Below are 27,440 nucleotides of genomic sequence, written 5' to 3'. Positions count from 1 at the left end.
TTTTAAGGTAGCTGAATTTTTAGAGAAATTTGATTGGGAAGGATTTAAGGAAGCTTGAATTGTAGGAAATTGCAAAATTCATAAATATCTCGGTGGCACCAGGAGCTAAGAAAGGAACTCTGTTAGTACATTTAGTGACGGCCATTAAGAAATGGAAAGAAGAAAAAACAAGTAGTGTTGATAGGACTGAATATAATTCGGTACAGGATCGGTTTCAATTGGAAAGATTGCAAATAGAGAAAAGGAAACTAACGATAACCACGATGGAAGAGGATGGAATTCCGGAAAAAGAAATATTAGAAGGAAAATTTAAGCAGGAACGACTAAGATTAAAACGGGAGAGAGAACAGGAACAACTAAGATTAGAACGGGAAAGAGAACAGGAAAAACATGAATTAACAGTACTCCACCTAAGGCAAGTTCCCGCCGAAAGCAAATTGAACATAGGGAGTGCTATAAGTTAATGACTGTCTTTAAGGAAACCGAAGCCTTAGAGTTTTTCACTGTGTTCGAAAAACTAGCGCTGTTCCTCTAGCTCTTAGGTGAAAGGTAGTTGTCTGCCTTTCAAACGCTTGGTTGAACACAGGTGACTGAGTCGTCACCGCTTGAGGTACCAACTGGTATGTGGTTGGAGGTTGTGCCACCATCTGAGGCACCGCGGTCGCCGGAAATTGTTGCTGCTGCTGTCTCTAAGGCTTTGCTGGCCGAGAGGATAGACTAGTCTTCTTTGTCTTCCTCTTAGGTTGGGGACCCTCATCCGGGGAAAACTATCTCTTAAGAGTTAGGCCCCACTTTTGGAGAAGGTTCCTATTCTCCGTGGCAGCCTTATCCACTACCTCTTTGACCACTTCATTAGAGAAAAGGTCCTTACCCCATATACAAGAGAAAATCAGTTTCCTCAGTCCGTGCCTCACTGCAGCCGAGGCGAACACAAACTCTCTACATGCTCTCCTAGCTTTGATAAAACTGTAGAGATCCTTTGTCACTGTTGCCAGATGGGTTTTGGCCACTACCATGAACATGTCTTAGATCTTGGGGTCGCTTGCCATCGTCTCCAGAGTCATCTGTAAGGACATCGATGCAGCAAGTGTCTCTTTTGTCTCTTGCTCCTTGTGCAAGAGAAAATCTGACAGCTTTGGAAGGTCCTCACCGAACTGACGTCCGGCAATATCGGCCTCCAACTTCTCGACTGAGAAGGTAAGGTGAATGTCCTTCCAGTCTTTCTGGTCCATGGGTAAGGTCAGGGACAACGGCTCGCATTCCTCCATGGAGGGACATGGTTTCCCTGCCTCAACCCCCTTCAAGGCAGCCTTATATCCCTTCTCCATAAAGGAAAAGCTCTGGTAGGAGAAGCCACAAAGGAAGGATGCTTCTTACTCAAAGCGGGTATCTTTGAGTTTGTGAAGCCCTTCTCTTTCATTGAGCTTGTCAGTAAGGCCTGTGCCTTACTATGTTAAGAAAATTTGACATATTTCTGCTCCGTCTCTTCCTTTGAGGCTGGCTCCTTCCTAAGACAGACATAGCAGTCCGGGTAAGACTCCTTGTTGGGCCCGAACTCCAATTCTTCAAAGGGAATTGAACCCAGCTTCTCTGATATGACAATCTTCTCAGTTGTCATTGGCATGTGCTCTGCATACCTCTAAGGATTGGCATCCAAGCACAAAGGAAGATCCTTCACGTTGAGCTTCTTCTGGGGCCCACGTGATGCTGCAAGTCTACGCATCTCCAACTTCATTGCAGCTTCCTTTTCATCATTCCTCTTCTGCATCTGTTGAATCATTTCAACGATGGAAGAAAGCATTTTTCCCAGTTCATCTGGATAAGCAGACGATGTTGAGGGAACAGGTTCAGGGGCCGGAACCGATGTAACCGACACCTCGTCAATTTCTTCTTCCTCAGTATCAGGAGCCTGGGTCAGCTCCTCTTCTTGGCCTTCCGTCAGAAGGTCCTTTTCGGTGTACTCGGACACCTCAGACATCCTATCGTCCAGTTGGATGTCTTGAAGGGCATCCGAGACTTCAGAATCTACCGTAATCTGAACTATCGGGATCTCTGCATGAGGCTGAGGAATCACTGCATCCGCCGATGCCTTAGGGAAAAGGTAAGCCCTCATCTTCTCTCTTGGAAGATAGGGGCCTGAAGTATTCTTCTGAAAACCCCTCACCCAGGTTCGTATCTTTTCCCTTGCAGCGTCCCTTGATTCCACCGACTTAGCGGTGTCAAATGCCTCGGTAATCAGGATAGAATACATAGTACATACCTGAGGGTCTCAATACCGGAGATCATCTTTGGAGACTGCGCATGCTGCGTTTCTCCTGCACAACTCATGTCCACAGAAGTTCTTGCTGCGGACGTTGCAAAACATGCTCCCGCACTTCAAATGGTCATCCTGTAAAGAGAAGAAATTCCATGAGTATAAAGTGAAGACATATCACTGGATAACTAATATTAATATATATCACTTATAACATTCAAGCTAGAAAGGAAAGAAGGAAAGACACATACTTGTATTTCCTGCATAGCCATTTGCTGTAACCTTCCAGATAATAAAACTAAGGTTAAGTCTCATTCTAGAATAACCTTCATCATATTTTCCAGAGGAAAATCTAGGTGTAGCTCACAGCATTATAAAGAATTTTGATATACTGGATAATTAATAAAGAAAGAGCTCACTTTCTTCATTCTGTACGGTCTCAACAAAAGGCTGTACAAGGCAACACCAAGTATGTTGGAAGAACTTAGTGTTACAATATATTACATAGTATAGTTTTCTCCATGCAGTATATACTATACTGTAAAAATACTGGCTACTGTATACAATATAATATCCTGCCGGACGGTACGTGCCGGCCGGCAGTTAATATAGTTCAAAGGTATAATACCTTCCGACTACTGGGCGGCAGATCGCTGGTTCAGTGAGTGCGCCACCTGGCACTTTCTGCTGGCCGGCAAACAAAATCGTAGCAGCCGGCAGATCTTATGGTTTGCTTCTGTTGCCGGCCGGCAATGGTAGGCTACCTATGCCGGCCGGCAGTAAAAAAGAACCAGAGAACTTCCACCCCCCCTGGCTGCCGGTTATTCAAGCCAGCAGCCCGGCTAGGGGTACAATACACTAACAAGAAAACAGAATGAATTTAAGGTTATAAGGTGGCACTGCCTTACAGCCTTCCATCCAGAAAGAGTGAACATAAGGAAGAGGAGAATTTAAAATTCAGGCCTCCTTCTATCCATCGCCTGCCGGGCTCTACCGACAGACATGAATGTAAGACCAAGGGAGGTCTGGGGAACACTCTACAGAAATTAGGCCTCTGCCAGCCGGCACGATCTTGCCGGCCGGCAGAGGACTGAGCCAGTTCCTCAGCCTAACCTACTCTAGGTAAAAATGTAAAACGACAGCCAAGAGTTGTAATAGCTAGGCTATTACTAATGATAGGGTGGGGAAAGAGGGAAGAGGGTCCTGCAACCTTTGCTGTAGTATGAGATTTACCCCAACGGCCAAGAACGCTCATCCCAGCCTAGGGTTTATCTAGGGGAGGGAGGTCAGCAACACCTGTCACCTCCCTCAATACCAAAGCAAAGTTTGATGCTGCTATTCACTAGGAAATGAAGAATCTTATCCTTCAATCCGAGAACAACAACACTGGACTAGTCTGCTAGATCACTAGAAGAAGGAATCATCTCGTACAGAAACCTTCGGATGTGGTCTAGGGACACTAAGCCTCCTATGTGTGTACCTAACCTAGCAAAGGAATCTCATTCTCTATTCGAGGAAGATACAGACCTCAGACTAATTACTCTGATGTTCTGCCCAAACCTGAAACCAGAAACTCTGATTACAGGAATAGTACAGAAACACCGTAATATAGTTATACCTGAATACTATTCAAATAAAACTACTAGGATTAAGCCTCAGGCTTAACTCAGAGGGAAAAAGGGATTGAGCTTAATCTTCAGGGGAGAAAAGAACAACTGGGGAAGTGCGCGAAAGTATACTAAAGCCCCATAGGCTACTAGTCTAGGCGCGGTGAGAATCGATTACCTAAATTATCAAAACTCTCTCGTATACAATCTTGGAAGATAAATATTCAACAATATCTTATATGTATAAAAATGCCTATAGCTTCAATAAATTTGAAACACTCGGAAATCTGTATATAATGCATGAAAGTACTAGGGCCAGACGCTCAGGCTACGAAGCCTAGCGTAGGCCAGGATCGGTTGCCTCAATCGCCGAAACTGAATTACTAACAGCGTCATATATAGAATTCCTATTTGTAAAGCTAAATAACTAGATTAATTAAAGCATAAGGGCCGGGAACGTCACCCTAGCTAGCTAAATGACTCATGCATAGCGAGCGACAGCGTCCAGGAAGCCTCCGGTAGGCAACAGCTCTTGTTTACATTAATATTGCTTTCGATTTACTTCAAAACACCAAGAGCTTACATTTATACATAAAAAAGATAATACTCAACTTTCCAGAGGCAGAAAAGCCTGGTGAAAGATTCATAATGTTGAAATAAATCCAAGATAACGAGAGAATCACAAGTGAAACACCAAGTACTGGAGCTAAGCGATAAGGAATAGAGATGGCGCCGTCGGCGGCATTGTGTACACACTCGAAGCTGGATGGGAGAGGTACCTTATTAACGGCTCTCCTTTCATTCTCGTGTTTCGTTTTCTTGCCACTTTGACCACTCAAAGTGTTAATTCTGTTTATGGTGAAGATAGCTATGTGGTGTGTCCTCTGATATTACGCGATATAGCATTTTAGATTTATTTAGGGATAATCGCTCCAAAAGTTAGAATTCTGGATACCTTAAGGTAAAATTCTCTGGGAATATCACCGTAGTCAAATATACCCTAGGAAGCTAAGCTAAAGGAACTTCCATCAGGACAACATGGCCTGAGCCCAGAAATGAAAACAAAAAAAAGCAAAAATTAAAATAATACTATTGAATATGATGAAAATGAAAAATGAAAACACATATAAAAGAAAAAAAAACAGAAATAAGGAAAATAAAAATAAAAAAAACAAAAATGAAAAGATTTAAACTAATAAGACTAAAATAAAAATAAAAAATTAAGAAAAATCTAAAATTAGCTATAAAAAAAGTTAAAAAATACAAATAAAATGCTAAAAATAATGAAAAAAAGATTAAAATGAGGACAATGAAAATAAAAAAAAAAAAATAATAGAAATATGAAAAGAAAATTAAATTGTTAAAAACTAAAAACAATAAAAATGTATTTTAAAAATCAAAAAAATTAAAACGTGAATATAAAAAATGTATTATAAAACGTAAAAATGATAAAAAATTTTAATAAGGAAAACAATTAAATAAATATAAAACTCGAAATAAAAATAAAAAAAATTAAAATATTAAAACAAAAATAAAACAATATAGTTAAAAAAATTAAAATAATGATAAAAATCCTAATAATATAATTAAATATTATCAAAATAAAAATAACTAGAATAATAAAAATTTAAGTGATTATATGATTTTGATAAAAAAAAATAAAAATAACGAAAAAGGGTGTTAAATATAATAAATGGGAAAAATTTCAATAAAAATGAAAAAAAATTAGAATATTGAATTTAAAAAAATCAATATATATATATATATATATATATATATATATATATATATATATATATATATATATGTCTATATATATATATATATATATATATATATATATATATATATATATATATATATATATATATATATATATATATATATATATATATATATATATATATATATATATATATATATATATATATATATATATATATATATATATATATATATATATATATATATATATATAGACATATATATATATATATATATATATATATATATATATATATATATATATATATATATATATATATATATATATATATATCACCCACGAATGGCATTTAATACCGAATTCTATCTTGGGAATATATGTCCACTTGGAATTCATTTTATGGTAACAGCTTCTGGCCGGGTGGGGATTCGAACCACCACCTGTATGGCTGGAAACTATGCTGGCAGGGACCCTACCAACTTAGCTATCAAGAGAGACTAAAAGTTTATGACAAGTCCCCCTACATATTCCTGTCGAATTCAGAAATCTGTTCATAGACTTGAAATAAACCCATCTCCACCATGATAGCTGAATCGTGAGTTTGCAACACGTGGTTATTTTAATGAACATATATCACAAGCACACGTGATTTTAATTAATGTAAATATCACCCACGAATGGCATTTAATACTGAATTCTATCTTGGGAATATATATCCACTTGGAATTCATTTTATGGTAAGAGCTTCTGGCCGGGTGGGGATTCGAACCACCACCTGTACGGCTGGAAACCATGCTGGCAGGGACCCTACCGACTGAGCTATCAAGAGAGACTAAAAGTTTATGACAAGTCCCCCTATATATTCCTGTCAAATTCAGGAATCTGTTCATAGACTTGAAATAAACCCATCTCCACCATGATAGCTGAATCGTGAGTTTGCAACACGTGGTTATTTTAATGAACATATGTCACAAGCACACGTGATTTTAATTAATCTAAATATCACCCACGAATAGCATCTAATACCGAATTCTATCTTGGGAATATATATCCACTTGGAATTCATTTTATGGTAACAGCTTTTGAGCGGGTGGGGATTCGAACCACCACCTGTACGGCTGGAAACCATGCTGGCAGGGACCCTACCGACTGAGCTATCAAGAGAGAATAAAAGTTTTTGACAAGTCCCCCTATATATTCCTGTCGAATTCAGGAATCTGTTCATAGAATTGAAATAAACCCATCTATACCATTACAGCTGAATCGTAAGTTTGCAACACGTGGTTATTTTAATGAACATATATCACAAGCACACGTGATTTTAATTAATGTAAATATCACCCACGAAAGTCATTTAATACCGAAATCTATCTTGGGAATATATATCCACTTGGAATTCATTTTATGGTAACAGCTTCTGGCCTGGTGGGGATTCGAACCACCACCTGTACGTCTTGAAACTATGCTGGCAGGGACCCTACCGACTAAGCTATCAAGAGAGACTAAAAGTTTATGACAAGTCCCCCTACATATTCCTGTCGGATTCAGGAATCTGTTCATAGACTTGAAATAAACCCATCTCCACCATAATAGCTGAATCGTAAGTTTGCAACACGTGGTTGTTTTAATGAACATATATCACAAGCACACGTGATTTTAATTAATGTAAATATCACCCACGAATGGCATTTAATACCGAATTCTATCTTGGGAATATATATCCTCTTGGAATTCATTTTATGGTAACAGCTTCTGGCCGGGTGAGGATTCGAACCACCACCTGTACGGCTGGAATCCATGCTGGCAGGGACCCTTCCAACTGAACTATCAAGAGAGAATAAAAGTTTATGACAAGTCCCCCTCTATATTCCTGTCGATTTCAGGAATCTGTTCATAGACTTGAAATAAACCCATCTCCACCATGATAGCTGAATCGTAAGTTTGCAACACGTGTTATTTTAATGGACATATATCACAAGCACACAAGATTTTAATTAATGTAAATATCACCCACGAACGGCATTTATTACCGAATTCTATCTTGGGAATATATATCCACTTGGAATTCATTTTATGGTAACAGCTTCTGGGCGGGTGGGGATCCGAACCACCACCTGTACGGCTGGAAACTATGCTGGCAGGGACCCTACCGACTGAGCTATCAAGAGAGACTAAAAGTTTATGACAAGTCGCCCTACATATTCCTGTCGAATTCAGGAATCTGTTCATAGACCTGAAATAAACCCATCTCCACCATGATAGCTGAATCGTGAGTTTGCAACACGTGGTTATTTTAATGAACATATATCACAAGCACACGTGATTTTAATTAATGTAAATATCACCCACGAATGGCATTTAATACCGAATTCTATCTTGGTAATATATATCCACTTGGAATTCATTTCATGGTAACAGCTTCTGGCCGCGTGGGGATTCGAACCACTACCTGTACGGCTGGAAACCATGCTGGCTGGGACCTTACCGACTGAGCTATCAAGAGAGACTAAAAGTTTATGACAAATCCCCCTACATATTCCTGTCGAATTCAGGAATCTGTTCATAGATTTGAAATAAATCCATCTCCACCATGATAGCTTAATCATGAGTTTGCAACACGTGGTTATTTTAATGAACATATATCACAAGGACACGTGACTTTAATTAATTTAAATATCACCCACGAATGGTATTTAATACCGAATTCTATCTTGGGAATATATATCCGCTTGGAATTTATTTTATGGTGACAGCTTCTGGCCGGGTGGGGATTCGAACCACCACCTGTACAGCTGGAAACCATGCTGGCAGGGACCCCACAGACTGAGCTATCAAGAGAGACAAAAAGTTTATGACAGGTCCCCCTACATATTCCTGTCGAATTCAGGAATCTGTTCATAGACTTGAAATAAATCAGTCTCCACCATGATAGCTGAATCATGAGTTCGCAACACGTGGTTATTTTAATGAACATATATCACAAGCACACGTGATTTTAATTAATATAAATATACCCCACGAATGGCATTTAATAGTGAATTCTATCTTGGGAATATATATCCACTTGGAATTCATTTTATGGTAACAGCTTCTGGCCGTGTGGGGATTCGAACCACCACCTGTACGGCTGGAAACCATGCTGGCAGGGACCCTACCGACTGAGCTATCAAGAGAGACTAAAAGTTTATGACAAGTCCCTCTACATATTCCTGTCGTATTCAGGAATCTGTTCATAGACTTGAAATAAACCCATCTCCGCCATGATAGCTGAATCCTGAGTTTACAACACGTGGTTATTTTAATGAACATATATCACAAGAGCACGTGATTTTAATTAATGTAAATATAACCCACGAATGGTATTTATTACCGAATTCTATCTTGGGAATATATATCCACTTGGAATTCATTTTATGGTAACAGCTTCTGAGTGGGTGGGGATTCGAACCACCACCAGTACGGCGGGAAACCATGCTGGCAGGGACCCTACCGACTGAGATATCAAGAGAGATTAAAAGTTTATGACAAGTCCCCCTATATATTCCTGTCGAATTCAGGAATCTGTTCATAGACTTGAAATAAACCCATCTCCACCATGATAGCTGAATCGTGAGTTTGCAACACGTGGTTATTTTAATGAACATATATCACAAGCACACGTGATTTTAATTAATGTAAATATCACCCACGAATGGCATTTAATAGCGAATTCTATCTTGGGAATATATATCCACTTGGAATACATTTTATGGTAAAAGCTTCTGGCCGGGTGAGGATTCGAACCACCACCTGTACGGCTGGAAACCATGCTGGCAGGGACCCTACCGACTGAGCTATCAAGAGAGACTAAAAGTTTATGACAAGTCCCCCTACATATTCCTGTCGAATTCAGGAATCTGTTCATAGACTTGAAATAAACCCATCTCCACCATGATAGCTGAATCGTGAGTTTGCAACACATGGATATTTTAATGAACATATATCACAAGCACATGTGATTTTAATTAATGTAAATATCACCCACGAATGGCATTTAATAGCGAATTCTATCTTGGGAATATATATCCACTTGGAATTGATTTTATGGTAACAGCTTCTGGCCGGGTGAGGATTCGAACCACCACCTGTACGGCTGGAAACCATGCTGGAAGGGACCCTACCGACCGAGCTATAAAGAGAGACTAAAAGTTTATAACAAGTCCCCCTACATAATATTGTCGAATTCAGGAATCTGTTCATAGACTTGAAATAAACCCATCTCCACCATGATAGCTGAATCGTGATTTTGCAACACGTGGTTATTTTAATGAACATATATCACAAGCATACGTGATTTTAATTAATGTAAATATCACCCACGAATGGCATTTAATACCGAATTCTCTCTTGGAAATATATATCCACTTGGAATTGATTTTATGGTAACAGGTTCTGGCCGGGTGGGGATTCGAACCACCGCCTGTATGGCTGGAAACCATGCTGGCAGGTACCCTACCGACTGAGCTATCAAGAGAGAATAAAAGTTTTTGACAAGTCCCCCTATATATCCCTGTCGAATTCAGGAATCTGTTCATAGACTTGAAATAAACCCATCTCCACCAATATAGCTGAATCGTAAGTTTGCAACACGTGGTTATTTCAATGAACATATATCACAAGCACAAGTGATTTTAATTAATGTAAATATCACCCACGAATGGCATTTAATACCGAATTCTATCTTGGGAATATATATCCACTTGGAATTCATTTTATGGTAACAGCTTCTGGCCGGGTGGGGATTCGAACCACCACCTATACAGCTGGAAACTATGCTAGCAGGGACCCTACAGACTGAGCTATCAAGAGAGACTTAAAGTTTATGACAAGTCCCCCTCATATTCCTGTCGAATTCAGGAATCTGTTCATAGACTTAAAATAAATCCATCTTCACCATGATAGCTGAATCGTGAGTTTGCAACACGTGGTTATTTTAATGAACATATATCACAAGCACAGGTGACTTTAATTAATTTAAATATCACCCACGAAGGGCATTTAATACCAAATTCTATCTTGGGAATATATATCCACTTGGAATTCATTTTATGGTAACAGCTTCTGGCCGGGTGGGGATTCGAACCACCACCTGAATGGCTGGAAACCATGCGGGCAGGTACCCTACCGACTGAGCTATCAAGAGAGAATAAAAGTTTTTGACAAGTCCCCCTATATATCCCTGTCGAATTCAGGAATCTGTTCATAGACTTGAAATAAACCCATCTCCACCAATATAGCTGAATCGTAAGTTTGCAACACGTGGTTATTTTAATGAACATATATCACAAGCACAAGTGATTTTAATTAATGTAAATATCACCCACGAATGGCATTTAATACCGAATTCTATCTTGGGAATATATATCCACTTGGAATTCATTTTATGGTAACAGCTTCTGGCCGGGTGGGGATTCGAACCACCACCTATACAGCTGGAAACTATGCTAGCAGGGACCCTACAGACTGAGCTATCAAGAGAGACTTAAAGTTTATGACAAGTCCCCCTCATATTCCTGTCGAATTCAGAAATCTGTTCATAGACTTGAAATAAACCCATATCCACCATGATAGCTGAATCGTGAGTTTGCAACACATGGTTATTTTAATGAACATATATCACAAGCACACGTGATTTTAATTAATTTAAATATCACCCACGAATGGCATTTAATACCAAATTCTATCTTGGGAATATATATCCAATTGGAATTCATTTTATGGTAACAGATTCTGGCCGGGTGGGGGTTCGAACCACTACCTCTACGGCTGGAAACCATGCTGGCAGGGACCCTACCGACTGAGCTATCAAGAGAGACTAAAAGTTTATGACAAGTCCCCCTACATATTCCTGTCGTTTTCAGGAATCTGTTCATAGACTTGAAATAAACCCATCTCCACCATGATAGCTGAATCGTGACTTTGCAACACGTGGTTATTTTAATGAACATATATCACAAGCACACGTGATTTTAATTAATGTAAATATCACCCACGAATGGCTTTTAATACCGAATTTTATCTTGGGAATATATATCCACTTGGAATTCATTTTATGGTAACAGCTTCTGGCCGGGTGGGGATTCGAACCGCCACCTGTACGGCTGGAAACCATGCTGGCAGGGACCCTACCGACCGAGCTATCAAGAGAGACTAAAAGTTTATGACAAGTCCCCCTATATATTCCTGTCGAATTCAGGAATCTGTTCATAGACTTGAATTAAACCCATCTCCACCATGATAGCTGAATCGTGAGTTTGCAACACGTGGTTATTTTAATGAACATATATCACAAGCACACATGATTTTAATTAATGTAAATATCACCCACGAAAGGCATTTAATACCGAATTCTATCTTGGGAATATCTATCCACTTGGAATTCATTTTATGGTAACAGCTTCTGGCCGGGTAGGGATTCGAACCACCACCTGTACGGCTGGAAACCATGCTGGCAGGGACCCTACCGACCGAGCTATCAAGAGAGACTAAAAGTTTATGACAAGTCCCCCTATATATTCCTGTCGAATTCAGGAATCTGTTCATAGACTTGAAATAAACAAATATCCACCATTATAGATGAATCGTGAGTTTGCAACACGTGGTTATTTTAATGAACATATATCACAAGCACACTTGATTTTAATTAATGTAAATATCACCCACGAATAGCATTTAATACCGAATTCTATCTTGGAAATATATATCCACTTGGAATTCATTTTATGGTAACAGCTTCTGGCAGGGTTGGGATTCGAACCACCACCTGTACGGCTGGAAACCATGCTGGTAGGGACCCTACCGACTGAGCTATCAAGAGAGACTAAAAGTTTATGACAAGTCCCCCTACATATTCCTGTCGAATTCAGGAATCTGTTCATAGACTTGAAATAAATCCATCTTCACCATAATAGCTGAATCGTGAGTTTGCAACACGTTGTTATTTTAATGAACATATATCACAAGCACACGTGACTTTAATTAATGTAAATATCACCCACGAAGGGCATTTAATACAGAATTCTATCTTGGGAATATATATCCACTTGGAAATCATTTTATGGTAACAGTTTCTGGCCGGGTGTGGATTCGAACCACCACCTGTACGGCTGGAAACCATGCTAGTAGGGACCCTACCGACTGAGCTATCAAGAGAGACTAAAAGTTTATGACAAGTCCCCCTACATATTCCTGTCGAATTCAGGAATCTGTTCATAGACTTGAAATAAACCCATCTCCACATGATAGCTGTATCGTGAGTTTGCAACACGTGGTTATTTTAATGAACATATATCACAAGCACACATGATTTTAATTAATGTAAATATCACCCACGAATGGCATTTAATACCGAATTCTATCTTGGGAATATATATCCACTTGGAATTCATTTTATGGTGACAGCTTCTGGCCGGGTGGGGAATCGAACCACCACCTGTACGGCTGGAAACCATGCTGGCAAGGACCCTTCCAACTGAGCTATCAAGAGAGACTAAAAGTTTATGACAAGTCCCCCTATATATTCCTGTCGAATTCAGGAATTTGTTCATAGACTTGAAATAAACCCATCTCCACCATTATAGCTGAATCGTAAGTTTGCAACACGTGGTTATTTTAATGAACATATATCACAAGCACACGTGATTTTAATTAATGTAAATATCACCCACGAATGGCATTTAATACCAAATTCTATCTTGGGAATATATATCCACTTGGAATTCATTTTATGGTAACAGCTTTTGGGCGGGTGGGGATTCGAACCACCACCTGTACAGCTGGAAACTATGCTGGCAGGGACCCTACAGACTGAGCTATCAAGAGAGACTAAAAGTTTATGACAAGTCCCCCTACATATTCCAGTCGAATTCAGGAATCTGTTCGTAGACTTGAAATAAACCCATCTCCACCATGATTGCTGAATCGTGAGTTTGCAACACGTGGTTATTTTAATGAACATATATCACAAGCACACGTGATTTTAATTAATGTAAATATCATCCACGAATGGCATTTAATACCGAATTCTATCTTGGGAATATATATCCACTTGCAATTCATTTTATGGTAACAGCTTTTGGCCGGGTGTGGATTCGAACCACCACCTGTACGGTTGGAAACCATGCTAGCAGGGACCCTACCGACTGAGCTATCAAGAGAGACTAAAAGTTTATGACAAGTCCCCCTACATATTCCTGTCGAATTCAGGAATCTGTTCATAGACTTGAAATAAACCCATCTCCACCATGATTGCTGAATCGTGAGTTTGCAACACGTGGTTATTTTAATGAACATATATCACAAGCACACATGATTTTAATTAATGTAAATATCACCCACGAATGGCATTTAATACCGAATTCTATCTTGGGAATATATATCCACTTGGAATTCATTTTATGGTGACAGCTTCTGGCCGGGTGGGGAATCGAACCACCACCTGTACGGCTGGAAACCATGCTGGCAAGGACCCTTCCAACTGAGCTATCAAGAGAGACTAAAAGTTTATGACAAGTCCCCCTTTATATTCCTGTCGAATTCAGGAATTTGTTCATAGACTTGAAATAAACCCATCTCCACCATTATAGCTGCATCGTAAGTTTGCAACACGTGGTTATTTTAATGAACATATATCACAAGCACACGTGATTTTAATTAATGTAAATATCACCCACGAATGGCATTTAATACCAAATTCTATCTTGGGAATATATATCCACTTGGAATACATTTTATTGTAACAGCTTTTGGGCGGGTGGGGATTCGAACCACCACCTGTACAGTGGAAACTATGCTGGCAGGGACCCTACAGACTGAGCTATCAAGAGAGACTAAAAGTTTATGACAAGTCCCCCTACATTTTCCTGTCGAATTCAGGAATCTGTTCATAGACTTGAAATAAACCCATCTCCACCATGATTGCTGAATCGTGAGTTTGCAACACGTGGTTATTTTAATGAACATATATCACAAGCACACGTGATTTTAATTAATGTAAATATCATCCACGAATGGCATTTAATACCGAATTCTATCTTGGGAATATATATCCACTTGCAATTCATTTTATGGTAACAGCTTTTGGCCGGGTGTGGATTCGAACCACCACCTGTACGGTTGGAAACCATGCTAGCAGGGACCCTACCAACTGAGCTATCAAGAGAGACTAAAAGTTTATGACAAGTCCCCCTACATATTCCTGTCGAATTCAGGAATCTGTTCATAGACTTGAAATAAACCCATCTCCACATGATAGCTGAATCGTGAGTTTGCAACACGTGGTTATTTTAATGAACATATATCACAAGCACACATGATTTTAATTAATGTAAATATCGCCCACGAATGGCATTTAATACCGAATTCTATCTTGAGAATATATATCCACTTGGAATTCATTTTATGGTGACAGCTTCTGGCCGGGTGGGGATTCGAACCACCACCTGTACGGCTGGAAACCATGCTGGCAGGTACCCTTCCAACTGAGCTATCAAGAGAGACTAAAAGTTTATGACAAGTCCCCCTATATATTCCTGTCGAATTCAGAAATCTGTTCATAGACTTGAAATAAACCCATCTCTACCATTATAGCTGAATCGTAAGTTTGCAACACGTGGTTATTTTAATGAACATATCTTACAAGCACACGTGATTTTAATTAATGTAAATATCACCCACGAATGGCATTTAATACCGAATTCTATCTTGGGAATATATATCCACTTGGAATTCATTTTATGGTAAAAGCTTCTGGCCGGGTGGGGGTTCGAACCACTACCTGTACGGCTGGAAACCATGCTGGCAGGGACCCTACTGACTGAGCTATCAAGAGAGACTCAAAGTTCATGACAAGTCCCCCTACATATTCCTGTCGAATTCAGGAATCTGTTCATAGACTTGAAATAAACCCATCTCCACCATGATAGCTGAATCGTAAGTTTGCAACACGTGGTTATTTTAATGAACATATATCACAAGCACACGTGACTTTAATTAATGTAAATATATCCCACGAAGGGCATTTAATACCAAATTCGATCTTTGGAATATATATCCACTTGGAATTCATTTTATGGTAACAGCTTCTTGCCGGGTGAGGATTCGAACCGCCACCTGTACGGCTGGAAACCATGCTGGCAGGGACCCTACCGACTGAGCTATCAAGAGAGATTAAAAGTTTATGACCTACATATTCCTCTCGAATTCAGGAATCTGTTCATAGACTTGAAATAAACCCATCTCCACCATGATAGCTGAATCGTGAGTTTGCAACACGCGGTTATTTTAATGAACATATATCACAAGCACACGAGATTTTAATTAATGTAAATATCACCCACGAATGGCATTTAATACCGAATTCTATCTTGGTAATATATATCCACTTGGAATTCATTTCATGGTAACAGCTTCTGGCCGCGTGGGGATTCGAACCACTACCTGTACGGCTGGAAACCATGCTGGTAGGGACTTTACCGACTGAGCTATCAAGAGAGACTAAAAGTTTATGACAAATCCCCCTACATATTCCTGTCGAATTCTGGAATCTGTTCATAGATTTGAAATAAACCCATCTCCACCATGATAGCTGAATCATGAGTTTGCAACACGTGGTTATTTTAATGAACATATATCACAAGCACACGTGACTTTAATTAATTTAAATATCACCCACGAATGGTATTTAATACCGAATTCTATCTTGAGAATATATATCCACTTAGAATTCAATTTATGGTGACAGCTTCTGGCCGGGTGGGGATTCGAACCACCACCTGTACAGCTGGAAACCATGCTGGCAGGGACCCTACCGACTGAGCTATCAAGAGAGACTAAAAGTTTATGACAGGTCCCCCTACATATTCCTGTCGAATTCAGGAATCTTTTCATAGACTTGAAATAAATCCATCTCCACCATGATAGCTGAATCATGAGTTTGCAACACGTGGTTATTTTAATGAACATATATCACAAGCACACGTGATTTTAATTAATGTAAATATACCCCACGAATGGCACTTAATATCGAATTCTATCTTGGGAATATATATCCACTTGGAATTCATTTTATGGTAACAGCTTCTGGCCGTGTGGGGACATGAACCACCACCTGTACGGCTGGAAACCATGCTGGCAGGGACCCTACCAACTGAGCTATCAAGAAAGACTAAAAGTTTATGACAAGTCCCTCTACATATTCCTGTCGTATTCAAGAATCTGTTAATAGACTTGAAATAAACCCATCTCCGCCATGATAGCTGAATCGTGAGTTTGCAACACGTGGTTATTTTAATGAACATATATCACAAGAGCATGTGATTTTAATTAATGTAAATATAACCCACGAATGGCATTTATTACCGAATTCTATCTTGGGAATATATATCCACTTGGAATTCATTTTATGGAAACAGCTTCTTAGCCGGTGGGGATTCGAACCACCACCTGTACGGCGGGAAACCATGCTGGCCGGGACCCTACCGACTGAGCTATCAAGAGAAATTAAAAGTTTATTACAAGTCCCCCTACATATTCCTGTCGAATTCAGGAATCTGTTCATAGACTTGAAATAAACCCATCTCCACCATGATAGCTGAATCGTGAGTTTGCAACACGTGGTTTTTTTAATGAACATATATCACAAGCACACGTGATTTTAATTAATGTAAATATCACCCAGGAATGGCATTTAATAGCGAATTCTATCTTGGGAATATATATCCACTTGGAATTGATTTTATGGTAACAACTTCTGGCCGGGTGGGGATTCGAACCACCACCTGTACGGCTGGAAACCATGCTGGCAGGGACCCTACCGACTGAGCTATCAAGAGAGACTAAAAGTTTATGACAAGTCCCCCTACATATTCCTGTCGAATTCAGGAATCTGTTCATAGACTTGAAATAAACCCATCTCCACCATGATAGCTGAATCGTGAGTTTGCAACACGTGGTTATTTTAATGAACATATATCACAAGCACACGTGATTTTAATTAATGTAAATATCACCCACGAATGGCATTTAATACCGAATTCTATCTTGGGAATATATATCCACTTAGAATTCATTTTATGGTAACAGCTACTGGCCGTGTGGGGACATGAACCACCACCTGTACGGCTGGAAACCATGCTGGCAAGGACCCTACCAACTGAGCTATCAAGAGAGACTAAAAGTTTATGACAAGTTCCTCTACATATTCCTGTTGTATTCAGGAATCTGTTCATAGACTTGAAATAAACCCATCTCCACCATGATAGCTGAATCGTGAGTTTGCAACACGTGGTTATTTTAATGAACATATATCACAAGCACACGTGATTTTAATTAATGTAAATATCACCCACGAATGGCATTTAATACCGAATTCTATCTTGGGAATATATATCCACTTGGAATTCATTTTATGGTAACAGCTTCTGGCCGGGTGGGGATCCGAACCACATCCTGTACGGCTGGAAACTATGCTGGCAGGGACCCTACCGACTGAGCTATCAAGAGAGAATAAAAGTTTTTGACAAGTCCCCCTATATATCCCTGTCGAATTCAGGAATCTGTTCAAAGACTTGAAATAAACCCATCTCCACCAATATAGCTGAATCGTAAGTTTGCAACACGTGGTTATTTTAATGAACATATATCACAAGCACAAGTGATTTTAATTAATGTAAATATCACCCACGAATGGCATTTAATTCCGAATTCTATCTTGGGAATATATATCCACTTGGAATTCATTTTATGGTAACAGCTTCTGGCCGGGTGGGGATTCGAACCACCACCTATACAGCTGGAAACTATGCTGGCAGGGACCCTACAGACTGAGCAATCAAGAGAGACTTAAAGTTTATGACAAGTCCCCCTCATATTCCTGTCGAATTCAGGAATCTGTTCATAGACTTGAAATAAACCCATCTCCACCATGATAGCTGAATCGTGAGTTTGCAACAAGTGGTTATTTTAATGAACATATATCACAAGCACACGTTATTTTAATTAATGTAAATATCATCCACGAATGGCATTTAATACCGAATTCTATCTTGGGAATATATATCGACTTGGAATTCATTTTATGGTAACAGCTTCTGGCCGGGTGGGGGTTCGAACCACTACCTGTACGGCTGGAAACCATGCTGGCAGGGACCCTACCGACTGAGCTATCAAGAGAGACTCAAAGTTCATGACAAGTCTCCCTACATATTCCTGTCGAATTCAGGAATCTGTTCATAGCCTTGAAATAAACCCATCTCCACCATGATAGCTGAATCGTAAGTTTGCAACACGTGGTTATTTTAATGAACATATATCACAAGCACACGTGATTTTAATTAATGTAAATATATCCCACGAAGGGCATTTAATACCAAATTCTATCTTGGGAATATATATCCACTTGGAATTCATTTTATTGTAACAGCATCTGGCCGGGTGAGGATTCGAACCGCCACCTGTACGGCTGGAAACCATGCTGGCAGGGACCCTACCGACTGAGCTATCAAGAGAGACTAAAAGTTTATGACAAGTCCCCCTACATATTCCTGTCGAATTCAGGAATTTGTTCATAGAATTGAAATAAACCCATCTCCACCATGATAGCTGAATCGTGAGTATGCAACACGTGGTTATTTTAATGAACATATATCACAAGCACACTTTATTTTAATTAATGTAAATATCACCCACGAATGGCATTTAATACCGAATTCTATCTTGGGAATATATATCCACTTGGAATTCATTTTATGGTAACAGCTTCTGGCCGGGTGGGGATTCGAACCACCACCTATACGGCTGGAATCCATGCTGGCAGGGACCCTTCCAACTGAGCTATCAAGAGAGAATAAAAGTTTATGACAAGTCCCCCTCTATATTCCTGTCGATTTCAGGAATCTGTTCATAGATTTGAAATAAACCCATCTCCACCATGATAGCTGAATCGTAAGTTTGCAACACGTGTTATTTTAATGGATATATATCACAAGCACACGAGATTTTAATTAATGTAAATATCACCCACGAATGGCATTTAATACCGAATTCTATCTTGGGAATATATATCCACTTAGAATTCATTTTATGGTAACAGCTTCTGGCCGTGTGGGGACATGAACCACCACCTGTACGGCTGGAAACCATGCTGGCAAGGACCCTACCAACTGAGCTATCAAGAGAGACTAAAAGTTTATGACAAGTTCCTCTACATATTCCTGTCGTATTCAGGAATCTGTTCATAGACTTGAAATAAACCCATCTCCACCATGATAGCTGAATCGTGAGTTTGCAACACGTGGTTATTTTAATGAACATATATCACAATAGCACGTGATTTTAATTAATGTAAATATAACCCACGAATGGCATTTATTACCGAATTCTATCTTGGGAATATATATCCACTTGGAATTCATTTTATGGTAACAGCTTCTGAGCGGGTGGGGATTCGAACCACCACCTGTACGGCGGGAAACCATGCTGGCAGGGACCCTACCGACTGAGCTATCAAGAGAGATTAAAAGTTTATGACAAGTCCCCCTACATATTCCTGTCGAATTCAGGAATCTGTTCATAGACTTGAAATAAACCCATCTCCACCATGATAGCTGAATCGTGAGTTTGCAACACGTGGTTATTTTAATGAACATATATCACAAGCACACGTGATTTTAATTAATGTAAATATCACCCACGAATGGCATTTAATAGCGAATTCTATCTTGGGAATATATTTCCACTTGGAATACATTTTATGGTAACAGCTTCTGGCCGGGTGGGGATTCGAACCACCACCTGTACGGCTGGAAACCATGCTGGCAGGGACCCTACCGACTGAGCTATCAAGAGAGACTAAAAGTTTATGACAAGTCCCCCTATATATTCCTGTCGAATTCAGGAATCTGTTCATAGACTTGAAATAATCCCATCTCAACCATGATAGCTGAATCGTGAGTTTGCAACACATGGTTATTTTAATGAACATATATCACAAGCACACGTGATTTTAATTAATGTAAATATCACCCACGAATGGCATTTAATACCGAATTCTATCTTGGGAATATATATCCACTTTGAATTCATTTTATGGTAACAGCTTCTGGCCTGGTGGGGATTCGAACCACCACCTGTACGGCTGAAATCCATGCTGGCAGGGACCCTTCCAACTGAGCTATCAAGGGAGAATAAAAGTTTATGACAAGTCCCACCATATATTCCTGTCGATTTTAGGAATCTGTTCATAGACTTGAAATAAACCCATCTCCACCATGATAGCTGAATCGTAAGTTTGCAACATGTGTTATTTTAATGGACATATATCACAAGCACACGTGATTTTAATTAATGTAAATATCACCCACGAATGGCATTTAATACCGAATTCTATCTTGGGAATATATATCCACTTGGAATTCATTTTATGGTAACAGCTTCTGGGCGGGTGGGGATCCGAACCACCACCTGTACGGCTGGAAACTATGCTGGCAGTGACCCTACCAACTGAGCTATCAAGAGAGACTAAAAGTTTATGACAAGTCCCCCTATATATTCCTGTCGAATTCAGGAATCTGTTCATAGACTTGAATTAAACCCATCTCCACCATGATAGCTGAATCGTGAGTTTGCAACACGTGGTTATTTTAATGAACATATATCACAAGCACACATGATTTTAATTAATGTAAATATCACCCACGAAAGGCATTTAATACCGAATTCTATCTTGGGAATATCTATCCACTTGGAATTCATTTTATGGTAACAGCTTCTGGCCGGGTAGGGATTCGAACCACCACCTGTACGGCTGGAAACCATGCTGGCAGGGACCCTACCGACCGAGCTATCAAGAGAGACTAAAAGTTTATGACAAGTCCCCCTATATATTCCTGTCGAATTCAGGAATCTGTTCATAGACTTGAAATAAACAAATATCCACCATTATAGATGAATCGTGAGTTTGCAACACGTGGTTATTTTAATGAACATATATCACAAGCACACTTGATTTTAATTAATGTAAATATCACCCACGAATAGCATTTAATACCGAATTCTATCTTGGAAATATATATCCACTTGGAATTCATTTTATGGTAACAGCTTCTGGCAGGGTTGGGTTTCGAACCACCACTTGTACGGCTGGAAACCATGCTGGTAGGGACCCTACCGACTGAGCTATCAAGAGAGACTAAAAGTTTATGACAAGTCCCCCTACATATTCCTGTCGAATTCAGGAATCTGTTCATAGACTTGAAATAAATCCATCTTCACCATGATAGCTGAATCGTGAGTTTGCAACACGTTGTTATTTTAATGAACATATATCACAAGCACACGTGACTTTAATTAATGTAAATATCACCCACGAAGGGCATTTAATACAGAATTCTATCTTGGGAATATATATCCACTTGGAAATCATTTTATGGTAACAGTTTCTGGCCGGGTGTGGATTCGAACCACCACCTGTACGGCTGGAAACCATGCTAGTAGGGACCCTACCGACTGAGCTATCGAGAGAGACTAAAAGTTTATGACAAGTCCCCCTACATATTCCTGTCGAATTCAGGAATCTGTTCATAGACTTGAAATAAACCCATCTCCACATGATAGCTGTATCGTGAGTTTGCAACACGTGGTTATTTTAATGAACATATATCACAAGCACACATGATTTTAATTAATGTAAATATCACCCACGAATGGCATTTAATACCGAATTCTATCTTGGGAATATATATCCACTTGGAATTCATTTTATGGTGACAGCTTCTGGCCGGGTGGGGAATCGAACCACCACCTGTACGGCTGGAAACCATGCTGGCAAGGACCCTTCCAACTGAGCTATCAAGAGAGACTAAAAGTTTATGACAAGTCCCCCTATATATTCCTGTCGAATTCAGGAATTTGTTCATAGACTTGAAATAAACCCATCTCCACCAGTATAGCTGAATCGTAAGTTTGCAACACGTGGTTATTTTAATGAACATATATCACAAGCACACGTGATTTTAATTAATGTAAATATCACCCACGAATGGCATTTAATACCAAATTCTATCTTGGGAATATATATCCACTTGGAATTCATTTTATGGTAACAGCTTTTGGGCGGGTGGGGATTCGAACCACCACCTGTACAGCTGGAAACTATGCTGGCAGGGACCCTACAGACTGAGCTATCAAGAGAGACTAAAAGTTTATGACAAGTCCCCCTACATATTCCTGTCGAATTCAGGAATCTGTTCGTAGACTTGAAATAAACCCATCTCCACCATGATTGCTGAATCGTGAGTTTGCAACACGTGGTTATTTTAATGAACATATATCACAAGCACACGTGATTTTAATTAATGTAAATATCATCCACGAATGGCATTTAATACCGAATTCTATCTTGGGAATATATATCCACTTGCAATTCATTTTATGGTAACAGCTTCTGGCCGGGTGTGGATTCGAACCACCACCTGTACGGTTGGAAACCATGCTAGCAGGGACCCTACCGACTGAGCTATCAAGAGAGACTAAAAGTTTATGACAAGTCCCCCTACATATTCCTGTCGAATTCAGGAATCTGTTCATAGACTTGAAATAAACCCATCTCCACCATGATTGCTGAATCGTGAGTTTGCAACACGTGGTTATTTTAATGAACATATATCACAAGCACACATGATTTTAATTAATGTAAATATCACCCACGAATGGCATTTAATACCGAATTCTATCTTGGGAATATATATCCACTTGGAATTCATTTTATGGTGACAGCTTCTGGCCGGGTGGGGAATCGAACCACCACCTGTACGGCTGGAAACCATGCTGGCAAGGACCCTTCCAACTGAGCTATCAAGAGAGACTAAAAGTTTATGACAAGTCCCCCTTTATATTCCTGTCGAATTCAGGAATTTGTTCATAGACTTGAAATAAACCCATCTCCACCATTATAGCTGCATCGTAAGTTTGCAACTTGTGGTTATTTTAATGAACATATATCACAAGCACACGTGATTTTAATTAATGTAAATATCACCCACGAATGGCATTTATACCAAATTCTATCTTGGGAATATATATCCACTTGGAATACATTTTATGGTAACAGCTTTTGGGCGGGTGGGGATTCGAACCACCACCTGTACAGCTGGAAACTATGCTGGCAGGGACCCTACAGACTGAGCTATCAAGAGAGACTAAAAGTTTATGACAAGTCCCCCTACATTTTCCTGTCGAATTCAGGAATCTGTTCATAGACTTGAAATAAACCCATCTCCACCATGATTGCTGAATCGTGAGTTTGCAACACGTGGTTATTTTAATGAACATATATCACAAGCACACGTGATTTTAATTAATGTAAATATCATCCACGAATGGCATTTAATACCGAATTCTATCTTGAGAATATATATCCACTTGCAATTCATTTTATGGTAACAGCTTTTGGCCGGGTGTGGATTCGAACCACCACCTGTACGGTTGGAAACCATGCTAGCAGGGACCCTACCAACTGAGCTATCAAGAGAGACTAAAAGTTTATGACAAGTCCCCCTACATATTCCTGTCGAATTCAGGAATCTGTTCATAGACTTGAAATAAACCCATCTCCACATGATAGCTGAATCGTGAGTTTGCAACACGTGGTTATTTTAATGAACATATATCACAAGCACACATGATTTTAATTAATGTAAATATCGCCCACGAATGGCATTTAATACCGAATTCTATCTTGAGAATATATATCCACTTGGAATTCATTTTATGGTGACAGCTTCTGGCCGGGTGGGGATTCGAACCACCACCTGTACGGCTGGAAACCATGCTGGCAGGGACCCTTCCAACTGAGCTATCAAGAGAGACTAAAAGTTTATGACAAGTCCCCCTATATATTCCTGTCGAATTCAGAAATCTGTTCATAGACTTGAAATAAACCCATCTCTACCATTATAGCTGAATCGTAAGTTTGCAACACGTGGTTATTTTAATGAACATATCTTACAAGTACACGTGATTTTAATTAATGTAAATATCACCCACGAATGGCATTTAATACCGAATTCTATCTTGGGAATATATATCCACTTGGAATTCATTTTATGGTAAAAGCTTCTGGCCGGGTGGGGGTTCGAACCACTACCTGTACGGCTGGAAACCATGCTGGCAGGGACCCTACTGACTGAGCTATCAAGAGAGACTCAAAGTTCATGACAAGTCCCCCTACATATTCCTGTCGAATTCAGGAATCTGTTCATAGACTTGAAATAAACCCATCTCCACCATGATAGCTGAATCGTAAGTTTGCAACACGTGGTTATTTTAATGAACATATATCACAAGCACACGTGACTTTAATTAATGTAAATATATCCCACAAAGGGCATTTAATACCAAATTCGATCTTGGGAATATATATCCACTTGGAATTCATTTTATGGTAACAGCTTCTTGCCGGGTGAGGATTCGAACCACCACCTGTACGGCTGGAAACCATGCTGGCAGGGACCCTACCGACTGAGCTATCAAGAGAGATTAAAAGTTTATGACCTACATATTCCTGTCGAATTCAGGAATCTGTTCATAGACTTGAAATAAACCCATCTCCACCATGATAGCTGAATCGTGAGTTTGCAACACGCGGTTATTTTAATGAACATATATCACAAGCACACGAGATTTTAATTAATGTAAATATCACCCACGAATGGCATTTAATACCGAATTCTATCTTGGTAATATATATCCACTTGGAATTCATTTCATGGTAACAGCTTCTGGCCGCGTGGGGATTCGAACCACTACCTGTACGGCTGGAAACCATGCTGGTAGGGACTTTACCGACTGAGCTATCAAGAGAGACTAAAAGTTTATGACAAATCCCCCTACATATTCCTGTCGAATTCTGGAATCTGTTCATAGATTTGAAATAAACCCATCTCCACCATGATAGCTGAATCATGAGTTTGCAACACGTGGTTATTTTAATGAACATATATCACAAGCACACGTGACTTTAATTAATTTAAATATCACCCACGAATGGCATTTAATACCGAATTCTATCTTGAGAATATATATCCACTTGGAATTCAATTTATGGTGACAGCTTCTGGCCGGGTGGGGATTCGAACCACCACCTGTACAGCTGGAAACCATGCTGGCAGGGACCCTACCGACTGAGCTATCAAGAGAGACTAAAAGTTTATGACAGGTCCCCCTACATATTCCTGTCGAATTCAGGAATCTTTTCATAGACTTGAAATAAATCCATCTCCACCATGATAGCTGAATCATGAGTTTGCAACACGTGGTTATTTTAATGAACATATATCACAAGCACACGTGATTTTAATTAATGTAAATATACCCCACGAATGGCACTTAATACCGAATTCTATCTTGGGAATATATATCCACTTGGAATTCTTTTTATGGTAACAGCTTCTGGCCTTGTGGGGACATGAACCACCACCTGTACGGCTGGAAACCATGCTGGCAGGGACCCTACCAACTGAGCTATCAAGAAAGACTAAAAGTTTATGACAAGTCCCTCTACATATTCCTGTCGTATTCAAGAATCTGTTCATAGACTTGAAATAAACCCATCTCCGCCATGATAGCTGAATCGTGAGTTTGCAACACGTGGTTATTTTAATGAACATATATCACAAGAGCATGTGATTTTAATTAATGTAAATATAACCCACGAATGGCATTTATTACCGAATTCTATCTTGGGAATATATATCCACTTGGAATTCATTTTATGGAAACAGCTTCTTAGCCGGGTGGGGATTCGAACCACCACCTGTACGGCGGGAAACCATGCTGGCCGGGACCCTACCGACTGAGCTATCAAGAGAAATTAAAAGTTTATTACAAGTCCCCCTACATATTCCTGTCGAATTCAGGAATCTGTTCATAGACTTGAAATAAACCCATCTCCACCATGATAGCTGAATCGTGAGTTTGCAACACGTGGTTTTTTTAATGAACATATATCACAAGCACACGTGATTTTAATTAATGTAAATATCACCCAGGAATGGCATTTAATAGCGAATTCTATCTTGGGAATATATATCCACTTGGAATTGATTTTATGGTAACAACTTCTGGCCGGGTGGGGATTCGAACCACCACCTGTACGGCTGGAAACCATGCTGGCAGGGACCCTACCGACTGAGCTATCAAGAGAGACTAAAAGTTTATGACAAGTCCCCTACATATTCCTGTCGAATTCAGGAATCTGTTCATAGACTTGAAATAAACCCATCTCCACCATGATAGCTGAATCGTGAGTTTGCAACACGTGGTTATTTTAATGAACATATATCACAAGCACACGTGATTTTAATTAATGTAAATATCACCCACGAATGGCATTTAATACCGAATTCTATCTTGGGAATATATATCCACTTAGAATTCATTTTATGGTAACAGCTTCTGGCCGTGTGGGGACATGAACCACCACCTGTACGGCTGGAAACCATGCTGGCAAGGACCCTACCAACTGAGCTATCAAGAGAGACTAAAAGTTTATGACAAGTTCCTCTACATATTCCTGTTGTATTCAGGAATCTGTTCATAGACTTGAAATAAACCCATCTCCACCATGATAGCTGAATCGTGAGTTTGCAACACGTGGTTATTTTAATGAACATATATCACAAGCACACGTGATTTTAATTAATGTAAATATCACCCACGAATGGCATTTAATACCGAATTCTATCTTGGGAATATATATCCACTTGGAATTCATTTTATGGTAACAGCTTCTGGCCGGGTGGGGATCCGAACCACATCC

Source organism: Palaemon carinicauda, chromosome 4 (assembly GCF_036898095.1).
Source record: "Palaemon carinicauda isolate YSFRI2023 chromosome 4, ASM3689809v2, whole genome shotgun sequence".
In the NCBI taxonomy this organism is placed as follows: Eukaryota; Metazoa; Arthropoda; class Malacostraca; order Decapoda; family Palaemonidae; genus Palaemon; species Palaemon carinicauda.
Note: the sequence above shows the minus strand (reverse complement) of the source record.